The 15,915-nt window shown below is 58.1% G+C and overlaps 1 long non-coding RNA gene across 1 annotated transcript; it reads right to left on the bottom strand.

The window, feature by feature from the left end:
* Window positions 1–5,490: 5,490 nt before the first annotated feature.
* On the bottom strand, window positions 5,491–7,215 carry LOC306670866. Its single transcript, XR_013766522.1, has 3 exons — window positions 6,860–7,215; window positions 6,712–6,741; window positions 5,491–6,245 (listed from the first exon to the last, which is right to left on the bottom strand). It is a non-coding gene; the product is annotated as an uncharacterized lncRNA (long non-coding RNA).
* Window positions 7,216–15,915: the final 8,700 nt, after the last annotated feature.

Genomic DNA, 15,915 nt, shown 5'->3' with positions numbered 1-15,915 from the left:
GCCTTTCTGGAGGCCCGGCTGTGGCAGGAAAGACGCTGGCGTAGTGATCCACCTGCCCCCGGAGGGCGGCAGGTGCCATGCCCCCGGCACCCCCAGCAGCCAGGGTCTGCGGCAGGCCCCGTGTCCAGCCCTCCCGTCCTCGCCCTCCTGCTCCCGTCCTCTCCGGCCTGCTTGGACCTCCTCTGCCCTGCCTGTCTCTGCCCATCCTCTGCTTCTGCAAAGGGCGGGTCTGGCTTCTTTCTTTCTGGGATGCTGAAGTGCCTGGTGTCACCAGGCCTGCGTGGGAGCTGTGTCCTCTCCAGCAGCGGCCACGCCTATCTTCCTCAGTGAGATGACCTTTGAACCCACCTCGGCCTCCCAGATGCTCACCTGTCTGTGTGGCCACCGGGACCCCTGTCATCGGGGAGGGATGCTTCTGGCCCCAGGGTGGGGTCGTGGCTAAAACAAGCCACACTGTGCACTCTCCCCACATGAGCCACGGGGCCACCAGCCACTGTCCCTGTCCCCAGGAGCTGGCGGACTCCTGGGGGACAAGACATCCGGTCAGTCACCCAACCCTGAATTCAGGGCACACGCCCTGGGCGAGCCGCAGACCTGGGTTGGAATAATGGCATCATGACGAGCGGTCTGTGACCCCGAGCCACCGTCAGACGTCACCCAAACGTGGACGGAGCGAGGTGAACAGTTTTCCAGTGCCACGCGGGTGTTGCTAGGATCTGAGGAACCCAAGTGCCTTGGAGGACCGAGGGATTCATACGCCTTGTTCGTGCTATTTGTTTATTAAGGTGCTGGGATTGGACCTGGGAGCACTCTGCCGCTAAGTGACATCCCAGTCCTTTTTATTCTTTACTTTGAGACAGGATCTCACTAAGTTGCTGAGGTTGGCCTTGAACTTGAGATCCTCCTTCCTCACCACCTGAGTCCCTGGGATTGCGGGCGAACACTACAGTGCCCTCTGCAACATCCTTTTGACGCTAGTTAGTTTCTCCAACAACAAACACCAGAGTCCCTATGGCTCTTCAAGATGCATTGACATTACAGAGGACCCTCGTTTTCCAAAACGCCTGCAGCCCTGGTGTGCTGGGTGGTGACGGTATGAGGACCCAGGTTGCCTGAGCGCTGATCTGGCTCCGTTGCAGGCAGCAGGGGTTGGAAAAGGACTTGGGTAAGTGGGTAGCAAATGACAAAATCCTGTGTACCCCAAAGGAAGGAGGCAGGATGGGCGTACAGGCAGGAACGGGTCCCGCTTGGCTGTCTCCCGCCTCCCCAGTCTGCGCTGCAGGAAGGCGCACTTGCTCTGGGCTGCAGGCTCTCGGGATCTGAGCCTCTGAACACAGCCACCCCGCAGACTCCAGCCCCCAGGGACCCGGCCTGCTCCTTACTGGAAGGGACCGGTGAGGCCGGGGTCCTGGCCCTGGGCTCAGGGCACTGGCTACCTTCCGCCCCTCCTTGTGCAGCCAGGCCCCACCGAGAACAGATGAGCTCTGTGGAGCTTCCATTGTGTTTTGGGGTAGGGAGGTGAGACTTGGGAAGGAAGTTGAATTACCAAAAACGCCAGCAGATTTCTGTGTGCACAAACACCGTCAGCGTGCGGAGAGGCCAGTCATGCTTGCTGCCAGGAAATATGTTCATCACACGGGCAAAATCACACTGTCCCATAGCCGACGTCCAGGATGAGGAAAGGTTGCCGAGAGGCCACCCCACAGACCCAAAGTAAGAACATTCTTTACCACATTCAGACCCAGAGCCAGGCGGGCAGGGTCCTGGGGAGCTCTGCTCAGAGGGGAAGCGACCCTGGGGAGGCTCCGGCTTGCACTGGCCTCTGGGGAATTTGGCCACTGGCCTCTGTGCAGCTAGGGACCCTGCAGCAAGGACCTCCCGCTGAGCTCCAGGGTAAGGTGGCATTAGCAGCCGAGGGCACCCTTGCTTGGCTCCCCCTGTGCGGGACCCTCTCCCTCTTGGGCTCCTTGCTCCCCATCTTTCCCAGGGCCGTGGCAGGGACTGCAGACAGTGACCGCACAGCCGGGGCCTCGGCTGCACATGCGCTTGCTGGCCTCCCTCACGCCCCTCCGGCCCTCTGACGCGCCCCAGGCCTCTTCATCACGCCGCTGCCGTAACTGGAGTTCTAGAGCCTTCGTGCCCGGGGCCTCGTGCACTCTGCTCTGGATCCCGTGTTCCCGTCAGTCACTGCATGCCCTGGGGTGAGCCGGGTGAGTGCTGAATGGGGCAGAGGCACTGTGGCCCCTGCGGCTCACGTCTAGTCTGCAGAGAGAAGATGAACAGCCCCGGGGCTCCTCAGTGCTGTGAAGGAAAAGCATGCCAGCCCAGAGAGGGTGGGCCGCTGAGGTGCCCAGCGGGAGGAGCACGTGTGCGGCCCGCGGGGGCCAGCGACAGCCGTCCTTGTGGGAGGAGCAGCAGAATGTCTTGTCAGCACGCCACATGTCCCTCCTCTGCTCTGAAGCCAGGCAGGGCAGCTGGGAAGGAGCTGTGCGTGCACAGCTGGAGGCCCTGGGGCACTGTGCAGCCTGGCAGGGGAGGACGGCCTGGCCCTGCGGTAGGGGAGGCTGAGCCACGCGTGTTGTGTGGGAGAGGAAGGGGAAGCGTATTCACCCGGGCTCCCCAGAGAAGCAGAGCCCACAGGAGACAGGTGCGCAGTCTTCACGGGAATCCGCTCCTGTGCCTGCAGAGGGCCCTTGATCTGCCCCACAGGCTGGGCCCGGGACAGAGGTGTGCAGCGCTCACCACGCCCAGGGCAGAAAACTCTCCAGCTGCTGGTCACACCAGCCCCCTGGCTTGCCGGACTCCATTTCAGTCAAACAAACTGATTGTCTTTACAAAGAGATGTGTGGCATGGCGGGTGGCCCAGGGCTCAGGGCAGATGCCCGGGCAGAGCGCATTCCTCCGCATGAGTGGCAAACTCTGTGCGTTACCAGCCACCGTCACGCAGGCTGATGGCAGCGAAGCACCTGGGCTTTGGGGACCCCCGTTAGGGGGCTGGTCAGGCGTGAGGTGTACTGCCCCGTCCGCTGCCCTCCCACGCTCTCCCGCACACCCACACGCGCATGTGCGCTCACTGGCCCACTCTAAGTACCCTACACTCTCAGGGATCCGTGCTCACACACAAGGCATACACGGTCACACGCCCGTGCACACTCATACACACGCATACGCCTCTAATCCGCCCACTCACCCACATCACACGCACACGCACACGACCCTCACCCTCACCCTCCCCTGCCGTCCTTCCCAGCTGCCCTTAATTCTGAAGTCCTCCCCTTCAGAGTGACCCTCCCCAAGTGCCCAAGGAGGGAGGGGCTCCAGGCCAGGTCCTCAGGAGACCCTGGATGACCGTCAGGGCCACTTCCTGGGGTCCAGAGCAGGAGAGGTGCAGAAGGAGCAGCCCAGGGGAGGGTCGTGTTGCCTGGCCGGGACAGCTCCTCCCTGTCAGCGACTGGACCTCCAGGGGCCGTCCTCCTCCCCAGCCCTTCCCTGGGAGACAAAAGGAAAGGTGGGGACCCCCTCCAGGTTAAGGAGGAGCAGGACATTGGTGCCACTTGTTTCAGAAAGGACTGTTAACTCACTTATTTTGAGGTGGTTCCCATGCAAAATGTGGTGTGCACCACGAGCGAGTGCTAAAACTTGTATTGATTAATATTTTGAAATGAAAATAATAATATTGGAGAGGTGGTTTGATTTTTTAAAATTTATCCCTCTGATGTTATTGTTTAACCGTTTAAAGAAAAACTTTTAATAAAGGGAGAAATACTAGACAATTATCTGCAACCTTTCAAGCAGTCCCAATATTGGTGTCCGTGTCCACAGACAGGGGCTGGGGCCCCACACACATCCTACTTACATGGACGGGTCAACAGCACCCTGAGCATCCCACAGACCAGAGGCAGAGATGTCTGGCCCACTAGACCACCAGGCATGTTACCAAGAAAACAGAAGCTTCCAACAGGGTTAGGGACACCCAGGGACCTCTGCTTCTTGGACACCCGGACAGGATGTCCAGGTGGACAGGTTTCTGAGAAGAAACCACAGGAGCGGCCAGCAATCTGCAAGCGAGGAGAAGCAGGGCTCTGCCCACTGCTGTGGTTTTGCTTTTCTGGAAAGTTCACTCTGTTCCTCCTCGTGCCCAAGCCACTACTTCGTATTAGTGAGCAAACATTTCTTAGAAATGCGGAGGACTTCTGGGCTGGTGAAGTCCCATGAATGTTACTAAGTATATTCTTCCTGCCAGGGTCAACTTTTCCATCTTCTCGACATAGGGGTTGACTCACCAGGGCCATTTCTTGGCTCACGCAGCACTCTGAGGTTCCCACTAACTGTCCAGCTGAAGTGTCCATGGCAGATTACAGTCAGAATCCGGCCACTTCCTCATTTCCTCCCCGCATCTGGAACCAGCTCCTTCCTGCTCTGGGCCTCTGTTTCCTGGGTTAACTGAGTCCATCTTGGGAAGATTAACTAGTTGCCAAAATTCCCAGGTACTCTCTAACCTGGATTTTCTACAGCTTGTTCTTTGAACATCCATCAAAAATAAAATAAGTAAGAGAAGTATTTTACCAGATGGTGCATTCAAACTTTGAGATACCCAGGGTTCCTGGGGACCTAAATCTTCCTGCATAAAGCAGCAGAGCAGCTGATCAGGTCGGAGTCAGACAAACAAGTTTAAATGCTGAATCCACTGATAATACCCAGGTGGACCCAATCATTCACCTTCACCCTGGATTTAGAGCCACCAATACCTATAACTGACTTGGGCTCTATGAAATGCTTCCTGCATTTCCAATGAGGGCTTATCTTTTTTTTTTTTTTTTTTTCAGTATTCATATACCTAAAGAGAGTTGGACTGGTGACAAGGGCAGTGGCCAGTGCAAACACCTCCCCCAGGAGTTACGGAGGGAAATCGGCGCTCTGCTGGGCTGTGAGCTCCTGGGGAGGGATGCTGGTGAAGAACAGTGCTCTAGGGGTGGGAGCAGGGCAAGAATGGAGGAAGGAGGGACTGTATAGAGGGAAAAGAGGGTGGAAGGGGTGGAGGGAGGAAAAATAACAGAATGAATCAAACACCATTACCCTACGTGAATGTATGATTACACAAATGGTACGCCTTTACTCCATGTACAAACAGAAACAACATGGATCCCATTTGTTTACAATAAAAAAAAGAAAAAGAAAAAGAAAAAGAACAGTGCTTTAGCACAGAAAGACCCTGACCTGGTAACCCCAGAGTGACATCAAAACAAGATGTAACGAGTTGAAGGGGACCCACTTGGCTTGTCCTTGAATGTGACCCTGTGACCTTGAGTTCTCCAAGTCTGCTGGCCTCAGATGCGCCCCAGCTTCTCCCTGCCCCCCCACCCAACCCCAGGCAAAACCCATTTGTGGGCATTCCATCCAGCGTGATGTAGATCAATGAAGTCCAGTGCACCGAGCTCAGAAATACTGCCCTTTCCCAAAGGTGAATGGGCACAAAGAAACGTGGCCCAGGAACCAGGGCCAGAGGTCCAGCGCAGAGGGAAGCAACTCTTCCCACGAGGGCCAGAGAGGCAGTATTTTGGGCCTGCAGACCTTTGGTCTTTGCTGCAGCTGCTCAAGTCTGCCATCGTCATTGTATCCAGAACCAACCACAGACAACATGCACAAGAACAGGCATGAGTGTGTTCCAACAAAACTGTTTATGGATGCTAACATTTAATTTTCACATAATTTGCATGTGTCACAAAACATTGCTCTTCTTTTGATTTTTTTTCCCCAGCCATTTTCTTTAAAAACATAAAAACCATAATTAGCTTATGGGCTGCACAAAAACAAGGGAGGGCTGGGTTTGGCCAGTGGGCTGGAGTTGGGGGGCTGGGTCTGCACAGTTCTGTCAGTGCAAAAACTTCACACTCGTGTCTGATCAACACGAATGTACTCTACAGCGCACCTGGGATAAAACACACCCCAAAATCCAACAAGGTGCAACGGAGAAGTCTAAACTTACATTCTAGAATATTCTTGCTGAACTCCTCCAGGGGATCGTCAGTTAAGTCCTGGGGATGCATGCTCCCACTCTTAATGAGTCTGTTGTTTCCAGAGGTAAACACACGTGGGGGCCCCCAACCTCTCAGGAGAGATATTTTGGTAAAATGAAGACTCGCCAGCTCAAACTTACAAAGAGAAATGAAACAGAGGTCAGCGTGTCAAGATCTGACTGGAGCCAGCTACGAGCACTCAGCTGGAAGTCTGCAATTAGACCTGACCTGCAGGGACAGAAGGGTGGGCCCCTGACCTGATGGGGAAGGGGCATGTGGAGGGCCCTCCATATGCCCCAGCTCTCTTTTAGTGGAGGGTCCCACCAGTTTCAAGAACTGTCCCAATTTCTTCAAAATCTGCAATAAGTCCAGGGGGTCACCCTGTCTTTGGGATGGGTCATGACTGTGTGCCCTGGTTGCATGTCTTCTGTAGTTCCTGGGCCCCCACCAAAGTCTGGACCAGTCAGCTCCCCCTCCCAGGAATCCCCTGCTATCCCAGATTTGAGTCTGTCCCACAGGCAAGCTCTGAATGAGAGATTGACACCCGAATGAGCCAAACAATCCCTACCCCACACAGCCCCCCACACTCCTAAAGAACAGTCAGAGTCAGACCCAGGGAGCAAAGTAATTGAGGAACGAAGGCCCTCAAATCATCGTTACCACCCTTGAAGGTCTCTGGTACTTCTAAAATTACCATCAGACAATCCACAAGGTATGGAATGCTCTAGAAAACAGAAGAGCGAATTGAGAATTTCCACCACCAGGACTGAAGCCATAGACACCACTCTCACATTCACAGCTGCCCGGGAGGGTGCCCCTGCAGACACTCTGTTACCTCTTACCAGCTGTACTCACAGTGCAGGAGAGGGGACCGTGCCCAGCCACCTGTCCTGAAAAAGGGAGGACAGCAGCTCGGGTCACGGTCTGTCCACAGATGACTTGAAGCTGTGTGTCCATTCTGCAGTCACATATGCTCTGGGCTGCCTCTCCCCTCAGCTCAGGGGTTGGGAGCCCTGATAAATCCAAGGCAGGCGCCATAACTGCTGGCCACTGCGAGGGCAGTACTCTACTCGCACCAAGTTCCTGTGGCTTCCAAGAGGATCTATTTATTCTAGAAGATTAAAATCAGGGAACAAAAGAAGGTGGAGGACTGAGGCTTGGTGCAGATGAAAGGCCCAGTCATCCTCCTGTCCCTGTGACACCGTCCTTCCCGCCCTCGGTGTGACCAGCATCAACAGTTACCACAGCCCACAAGGGACCGGACGCCTGCTGGATCCTTCACCACCGCCTCCCGAACCTCCACACACCAGCTCAGGACAGAACCGAGGATCAACTCCCAGGTGAATTCCTCGCTGTTGTTCTTCTCCAGGTGACTTTCAGCTCACTAATTGCCCCAAATGAGCAAATTATGATGATTAGGGACAGTTATGCAAAACTTTTGAGTTGCAACCCGTCACAAGGCCTTGCCTAAATATTAATTAAAGGCCACACCAGCCACCCAAGAGAAGGCGGGGTTCTCCCACCCTTTGGATGGGGAAACCGAGGCACAGAATGGCACGTCTCTTATTTGTCCCAAGACAAACCAGTACCTTTTAATTTGTCTAAATTAAATTTCGTATGGCATGTTGTTCAGCCCTTCCGGGGAACCGTAGGTAGTCGTCATGATTTGTTTTCAAGGCACGGACAATGCTCATCGTGGGATTTTAAATGAAGTGAAAGGGTGTGAATCCGCGTGCAAACGCCAGTGTCGCTGTGTGCGAGGCACGCTCAGCCAACAAGGTGCAACTGCAGATGCGTTCGGCTTTTCCTTGTGCTTCTCTGCCATTCCTGGGCTTTCCACAACAAACATCAAATCGCTCACAACAAAAAAGGTGGATGTCACTTTTGAAGCTCTTCAGCATTTTTTAAAAACTGAAGATTTCTTCCAAGACTTTCCTGGCCTCCTTGGTCCTTCCTTGTTAACGTCCTGCAGGCGGGAAGGGTATTTCCCCTTCTCCACGGTGACCCGAGTCTCCAGCCACCTTCCCTCTTGGCAGTGGCCACATGGTCACCCTGGACCTCGGGTGGGACTCTCACTTACAGTGCCACATGTGGGATCCACCTGGAGAGAAGAGAGATGCCCCCAACCCTGACCTAGAGATGAGATGCCCACCACCCCCACCTAGAGATGAGATGCCCGCCACCCCCACCTAGAGAGGAGATGCCCACGACCCTCACCTAGAGATGAGATGCTCTCCACCCCCACCTAGAGAGGAGATGCCCTCTACACCCATCTAGAGATGAGATGCCCACCACCCCTACCTAGAGAGGAGATGCCCACCACCCCCACCTAGAGAGGAGATGCCCACCACCCCATCCTAGAGAGGAGATACCCACCACCCCCACCTAGAGATGAGATGCCCACCTACCCCCATCTAGAGATGAGATGCCCACCACACCCACCTAGAGATGAGATGCTCTCCACCCCCACCTAGAGATGAGATGCCCACCACCCCCACCTAGAGATGAGATGCCCACCTACCCCCACCTAGAGATGAGATGCCCACCACCCCCACCTAGAGATGAGGGATGGGCCCATCCCAGGTCTCAGAGCAGACACCACACAGAAGGGGTCAGGTTCCATAGGTGACCTTTGGTGACCACTGCTTTCCTGGAAACAGACACGTGTTCCAAGTGCCTCCCTCTCAGCCTGCCCACTGTCCAGTGGTGGAGGGGGACAGCCCCACTTCAAACACCCAGCAACTGCCTGGCAACATCCTGCCCTGCCAGCCCAGACCCCACTTCCTGCTGTGGGCGACTACTCTCCTCTCGCCTCCAGCTGAAGCGGGGAACTGACCACCCTGCTAAGCCCACCCCCGCCTTGAACATCCACACCCTCAGCAGAAACCAGACCTGAAGGGCCCACCAACCATGGGCAGCTTGAGAGATGCTCACCCCCAAAGTCCACCCACCACGCCCAAAGGGAAAGAACCAGCCCTGTTAGTTGCCTTCGGATCTTCCCCAGGTGCGCAGGCCACTGCCAGCGAACCGGGCGAGGAGCGAGCCCTGCCCTGCCCCGCTCAGCACCTCTGAGCCCAGGCAGATTCTCAGCAGCAGTCTGGGGAGTCTGGCCCTGCCCAGGTGGTCAGGGGACAACAGTGCGCTCTGGGCAAGAGCAGCAGCCTTGACTCGTTTCTGACTTCTGACTGCAGGGAAATCCAGGCGCGTTGGACTTGCCCCTGTGGCTACAGGAACCTCTATGCCCACTCCTGGCCCGTCCCTGCCCAGCCAGGACCTGCTTTGCAAGGGAGCTCGTGGGAAAGTCTCGTCTTTACCACCTGTGCATCAACAGCAGGAAGGACAGTTCTCCCAGGGGACCCAGGAAGGCCAGGCGGCAGGGAGGGGCTGATGGAAGGGCCAACGTGGCACGAGCCCTCAGGCCCGTCGAGTTGCTCCGCCACCCTCAGCACCCTTTCATCCCAACAAACAGACTGGGTGCAGCAGACCGGGCCAGGAGCCCCTGGGTGGTGGGGTGACCTGGCCAGCTGCAGGAGGGAGGGGAGGGAACTGGGAGGAGCAGGCCTGGGCCCCTGCTGAGCTGGCAGGAAGGAAGTCACATCTGGACACCTTCCTCCAAGCAATCACCTGTGGACACCCCTCTACCTGTCCTGGGAACGCTCACCAGCTGTCTGTCCTGCCAGCACCACTAGAGAGAGCGCCATCTTTGCAGCAAGAAGCTTGAGGCTCAGCTGGGCAAGGAGAAGTCCGTGCAGAAGGACATCCGGCTTCCGGCCACCAGCCCACGGCATGGAGCCCTGCTCTGAGGAGCCTCCCTCACCTCCTCACCCCCACCTGCTCCTCTTTCAGGTGGCTCCGACCTTCCTCCACACCTCCCACCTCTCCTCCGGTGCAATGTCATCCACCCTGACCACCCTAGGTCCCACCCAAGCCCCAGGGCCAGCTCTGCAGCTGGTGTGTGCAGGTTGTGTGCCAGGTTTCCTCAGCAAGCTCATGGAACCAGTGGCCCAGGAGGAGCTTCACCATTAGGAGCCCACAGGGCTGGCCCCTGAGTGGCCCGTCCACCTCCCACCTGCCTCTGCTCAGAACAGGTTGAATGACCCAAGCCAGCAAAGCCAGGTCTGGCCACCCAGCTGGACAGGCATGTCCAGTTAGTGGGGACCAATGTCAATAATAGCATCTATTGTTATCAGTCCCACGACAGGTGGCTTTGAATCCCAAATGGGGGACAGGGACAAAGCCCTGGGCCGGGAGTCAGAAGGCTCGGATTCCACCCGACTGCAGCGCTCACCAAAGCGCAGCCGCCAGCCCAGCCTCACTGCCTGAGCTACAGGAGCCGATAAGGGCCTCGGAAACGCATGCCAACTGCCGCTCAAGGAAAGTGACAGTGGTGTGCCAGGCCCTCTCGGGATCTGCTTCCTAGATTTCTCTCCTCTCCCTCACCAGGGAGGGAGAGCTGGTGGGTGTGGGCGGCGCTGAGTCCGGGTCCCCATGCTGGTGAGCAGGTCGCCAAGACCCTGCCAGGCCCAGGCCCTGCCCGCTCCTACCTGGCGGCCTACGTGCGTGTGAAAGGCAAACCCTCAATGCTAATCTCAAGGGGACTGAGAGAAGAACCCAGTAACGCAGGCCAAGTGCCAGCAGGTCCTTCCTGGAGAGAGGCAAGCCCACGGGTCCTGTCCGGGGCCTTCACACCAGCCTCTCTCCCTGCCTCTCCAGCCCCGGGGGTTAGGACAGGACCTAATTTCCCTAACAGCCAAGCCCAGACCTTCAGCTGAGCTCCAGAGTTAGTCCAGGGAGAGAATTGCCCCAAATGGGGTGGGAGTCGGGGAGAAGAGAGTTCCGGTGCACCCAAGACAGCCTTGAAGGCAAGGACACCCTAAGCCCGCTGGGAGCAGGGCCCGAGTGGCCAGCCTCCAGCCTCGCTGCAACCAGGGAGCACTGCCTCCAGACCCCAGCCACTGAGAGGTGGGACCACGTGGGCCGAGGCCCCCATCACCGCGCGGCCCCCTGCTCACTTGCCCACGCTCCAGGGCTGCAGTATGGGCCACAGACGTGCTTCCAGAGGCGCTGAGGTCCCAGGTCCCCTGAGGGCCGCCGAGGCCTCCTGAGCGGCTGACCTGCCCCTGAGCACGGACTGAAGCCACAGCTGAGTGCAGAGGACGCAGACAAAGGTGGAGGAGGAAGGGGAGGCTGGAGGTGCTGCTGAACCTGAGGCGCCACGTCCTGGATTCCTTCCTTCTGCAGAGCACATGGGCCTCGCTGGGGGAGGCCAAGCCACGGAGGCTGCACACATCTTCTCAGGGCCAGCTCCACCTCAGGCCCACGGCCAGTGAGAGGGGTTCACCAGGTTGTCGTCCACCCGGGACACCTGAGAGGAGGCTGACGTGGAGTCTGCCTCCTCTCCCAGGACCACCACAGCTTGGACGGCTTTAGACAACAGAAACGTATTGCCTCAGTCCTGGAGGCCAGAGGTCCAAAACCCAGGTGTGGGCAGGGCTGGCTGCCTGGCTGGGCAGCACCTGCCTCGCCTCTTCCAGCTTCCAGTGGAGACCATCAACCCAGGGGGGTCCTTGGCCTGAGTTTGCACACCTCCTGTCTCAGCTCCGGCATCACATGGACCACTGCGTGTGTGACTTCACATGACACTGTTGTCTCCTGACAAGGACACGGTCTGTTGGATCAGACCTACCCCGATAACCTCATCTCCACTTGATCACATCTGCAAAGACCCTCGTTCCAAGGAAGGCCCCATTCACATGCTCCTGGGGCTAGAACTTGAACGTACCTTTTTTTTTGGAAACACAGCTCAACCCAGGACAGAATCCCAATGGCTGGGTTCAAAAGAAAGAAAAAAATAACAGCTCAAAGATGTTTATAAAATAAAACATGGAGAAATAATGTGACGGTACACTATTTGGAACTTTTATGTTGGACTATTATGCAGTTATTAAAAATGATTACTGAGAAACTGTGACAACATGACAAGTATTTCCAATGTTGAATGATACTTAGAGTGACACGTATGAGAAAATCCATGTCATGTGAATAATAAGGCCTGGGGCCAGGTGTGGCGGCACACAGCTATGGTCCGAGCAACTCTGGAGGCTGAGGCAGGAGGTAAGGTCAAGGCCAGCCTGGGCAACTTAGTGAGACCCTGTCTCAAAACCAAAAATAAAAAGGGCTGCGGCTGCGGCTCAGTGGAAAAGCTGCCCTGGCCCCATCCCAGAACCCAAAACGTAGCAAGGATGGCGGGAGGCAGACAGCCGTGTTGGAGAGGAGGCTGGTGGGAGGTTTGCTTTGCTCACATCTTTCATCCTGGACCTTCTGTCTGACATATTTTTAAATGACTGTGAAGGGGGCGTGACAGACCTGGACCCTCTTCAGCGATCACCAGATACGAGATCTGACGGCAGGGTGGGCAGAACAGGCGCCCCGAGGGCAGCAGGGGAGCCCAGGCCGAGCGCCGAGGATGTCGGTGCCCTGGTGAGGGCCCCAGCCTCCGAACAAGACCTTTTGCCTTCTGTTTCTAGAGGGCAAGGCTGGGTCTCTGCGCGGTCCAGGAAACCGCCTGAGGCTTCTCCACCTCAGTCAGCGTCTCAGACAACCAAGAAGAGGAGGAGGGATCGGCAGAGACGAAAAGCAGGAGGTCACAGCGAGTTCAACCAGGACGTGGCTGCCATGGGCAGAAGCTTCCAGAAACGGGTTGGGTTCGCATCCCACAACATCCCTGCCACGGCTCCACTTAGTCTCTGAGCGGTTCCGAGGGTGCCTTCCTGGCGGCCCCCCTCGCCCACCGGCGTCCCCGGCACGCGCAGGACAGGCCGCTCCGTGGGAAGCTTCTGAGACCAGCAGGCAGCGGCTCCCCTGGGCTCTGCAGCGGGAGGCAGGCCTTGCAGAATGTCCCTGGGGTGTCAGGAAGGGGAGGTGGGGGGCGGGGCTGGGACTCTCCCTGCAGAGGGGACATTCGGCAAAGAGCCAGGCGGAGGGAGCGAGCATCCCTGTACCTGGGAGGGGGGCCTTTCGTGGCTGGTGGCGGGAGCCAGCAGGGACAGAGCCAGCAGCGAGGGTAGGGCTGGCGTGTCCCGGGAGCAGTGCAGAGGTCCCTGGCTGGACAGAGTGGGCATCCAGGAGGGAGCGGGGACCGCTGCCGGAATTCAAGCAAAGGAGGGACGCCACCCGCAGATCACGGGGTGTGGAGGAGACCAGGCTGCACCGCGGCGGGCAGAGGCGGTGCCCAAGGAGGGAGGCAGGGTCTGCGGCAGGCTGTCCTCACAGTCACCGGCCACAGCGGCTCTGTCCCCACCTCCTGCGCCCAGGGGGTGCCTGAGGCCAGGCAGGCGGCGCTGGGAGGGCCCTCAGAGCCGCCCGCCGGCCGCCTCTCCTCCCGGCCTGCTGGGAGGGCATCCTTCCTACAGCCGAGCACCAGCATGGAGGCGCCTGCAGGGAGCTTCCTGGGGGTGACGGAGGAGGAGGTTGACCTGGAAATGCAGCTTCCAGGCAGAGCCTGCTGAAAGGCCTCCCCGGACCGGCCAGGGCGCGGGGCGGAGGAAAAGGGAGCCCCCAGCGCATGGCCCGCAGAGAGTGAGCCCAGCAGGGCCCCCCGGGCAGAGGGGTCCACCCAGGAGGAACTGAGGAGGACCGGGGAATGGCCTCCTCCTGCCCTGGGTGACTGTCCCCTGAGCTGGCGAAACGGTCCCTGTCACTTCCGACTTCTCGCAGGCTTCAGCTCTCTGCTCCAGGACTGGGGGTCCAGGGGGTGCGGTGGCCATGGGCCACTCTACTGGGGTTTCTGAAAGACTCTTGGGGAGAAATGCGGACGTGAGCACAGGCAAAGTGGAAAAGGGGCCCAGCGGAGGCTGCCCGCCCGGAACAGAGGAAGGACACGCCCCTGCAAGGCCACCCTGAGCATGGTGACCCACGACCCGGCCACCCTAAGTCTGGGCATTGGAGACGGTGCCCAGGCCACCGTTTGGCTGAGCTTCTGGGGACGTCAAGCCTGAGACACAGACTGCCCAGGCCCAAGGGGACGGGGTCTGTGAGACGTGTCAGCCTGGCCCTGTGACTGTGGCCACCGTGTCGTGGTGTCCACTGGATGACCATGGGGCTGCGGCAGGCTCTGCACTCCTGCAGAGAGCAGGCGCCAAGCGGCTCCCAGGTCAAAGTGGCTGATGACCACGTCCCTGGGCAGTCCCCGCACGCGGGAGGAAAGCCACGGGCCGCGGGTCTGCATCAGGAAGGCTCGGGACGTGCTGCGGTGGTTTTCTAAGTTCCGAATCATGATATTATTCATATGATATTTCACACTATTACTTTACAGTATTTGAGTATAACGTTTGTGTTCCACTTGAAATAAGGAGAGATCATTTTCAAGTTTAAAAGAAACGGAGAAAACATGCAAAAGCACGTTGAGGGCAGCAATGGCCCAGCCACACCCCAGGCCTGAGGACGGACAGGCGTTCCGCCTGCTGGACACGGCCACATCGTCTCACACCCCTCCAGGGAGGGCATGGCCGGCTCTGCCAGCTGCAGCTGGCGTGGATCCAAGGGCCGGAGGGCGTCAGGGAGGCCGATGCATCCCGAGATCTCTGGCCCTGAACCTCAGAGTCTGCGCACACACGTTCCCAGCAGGACCCACGCAGCAGTGCCCTGGGCCCCGCTGGCTGCTGGCCAGGCCACTCCTGAATGGTTTCCCAGTCGGGGCCATTGCCCCGACTTGCCAGGGCCACTCCCGCAGGGGAAGCCGCCACTCATGCCCTCATCCAGGTGCGTGCAGGACCCCGACCTCCTCAGGCACCACTTACCCGTCAGTCCTCATTCCGGAGGGAGAGCACAACAAACGTGTGCCAGGGGAGGGCCTGGGGACACCACATGGTGCCCCTCCACAGGTGACCAGCCTCCCTCCTAAAGTCCACACCAGAGGGAACCAAGGGAGAGCCGACCACAGGGGCAGGACTGGCCCCAGCATTCCGCCGGCTGCCCCTGCTGCCCCTGCTGCCTCCGCCCTATCACTCATCCGCAGAACGGCCACCTTCGCCCCTCAGGTACTGTCACCAGCCTCCTGCCGGCTCCTGCCCTCCTGATCTTTAGCCTCCAAAGCCAGATGTCCCTCCTTCACCCTATGAATGCATACATGAAATCTGGTCTGTGCACGCAATGGAGCATTCTACAGTCAAGAAAAAGAATGAGGTAGGACCCCTGCTATCAGGAGCTGGGACCCGGAGTGCAGAGCACCAGGAGCCAGTCGCCGAGGCCGTGTGCTGTGTGAGTCCTTCGCACAGAGCAAGGCGAGCTGGCAAGGCAGAGTCAGATGTGTGCTTGCCAGGCGCTGGGGGGCGGAGGCTGGGGAGTGGCCGCTCAGGGCTGGGGTGAGGAGAGTCCTCTGGAGTTGGGTCATGGGTGGTGCCCCCTGGGACTGTCCTAGAACCACGGAGCTGCCTATTTGACCGACTGTGACTTGCATCTCAGTTTTTTATACGCCAGTGTCTGCCTGTGGCATTACTTAACCAGGGCCCACACTCACCATGGCCAGTGAGTCCTACCATGAGGTACCAACCCTGGCCACCTCCCTGTGGCATCTCCTGCTACCACTTGTCCTCCCGCAGGGCTTCCGGCCCTGCTGGCCTCTTCCAGATCTTTGAACTGCCCCAGGACATGGCTGCCCCAGGGCCTTGGCATGTGCATTCCTTTTGTGGGAAGCACCCTCTGCGGGCTTCCCCATGGCTCCCTCTCCCAGGCCGGGCTCATCTCAGACGACACCTCCTCTTGCCCTTCCAGTCAGGGAGTCCCTTCTTGGCCTGGCTGTCCCAGGTCCCATGCACAACATGACATTTTTTAATAATTCCCTGCACTCCTGTGTTATAAGCACCAGTTCACATTCAAGTTCCTCCTGAGCCGTGAGTAG

Source organism: Sciurus vulgaris, assembly GCF_902686455.1.
Source record: "Sciurus vulgaris genome assembly, chromosome: 10".
NCBI lineage: Eukaryota > Metazoa > Chordata > Mammalia > Rodentia > Sciuridae > Sciurus > Sciurus vulgaris.
This window is presented reverse-complemented; position numbering and strand designations above follow the sequence as displayed.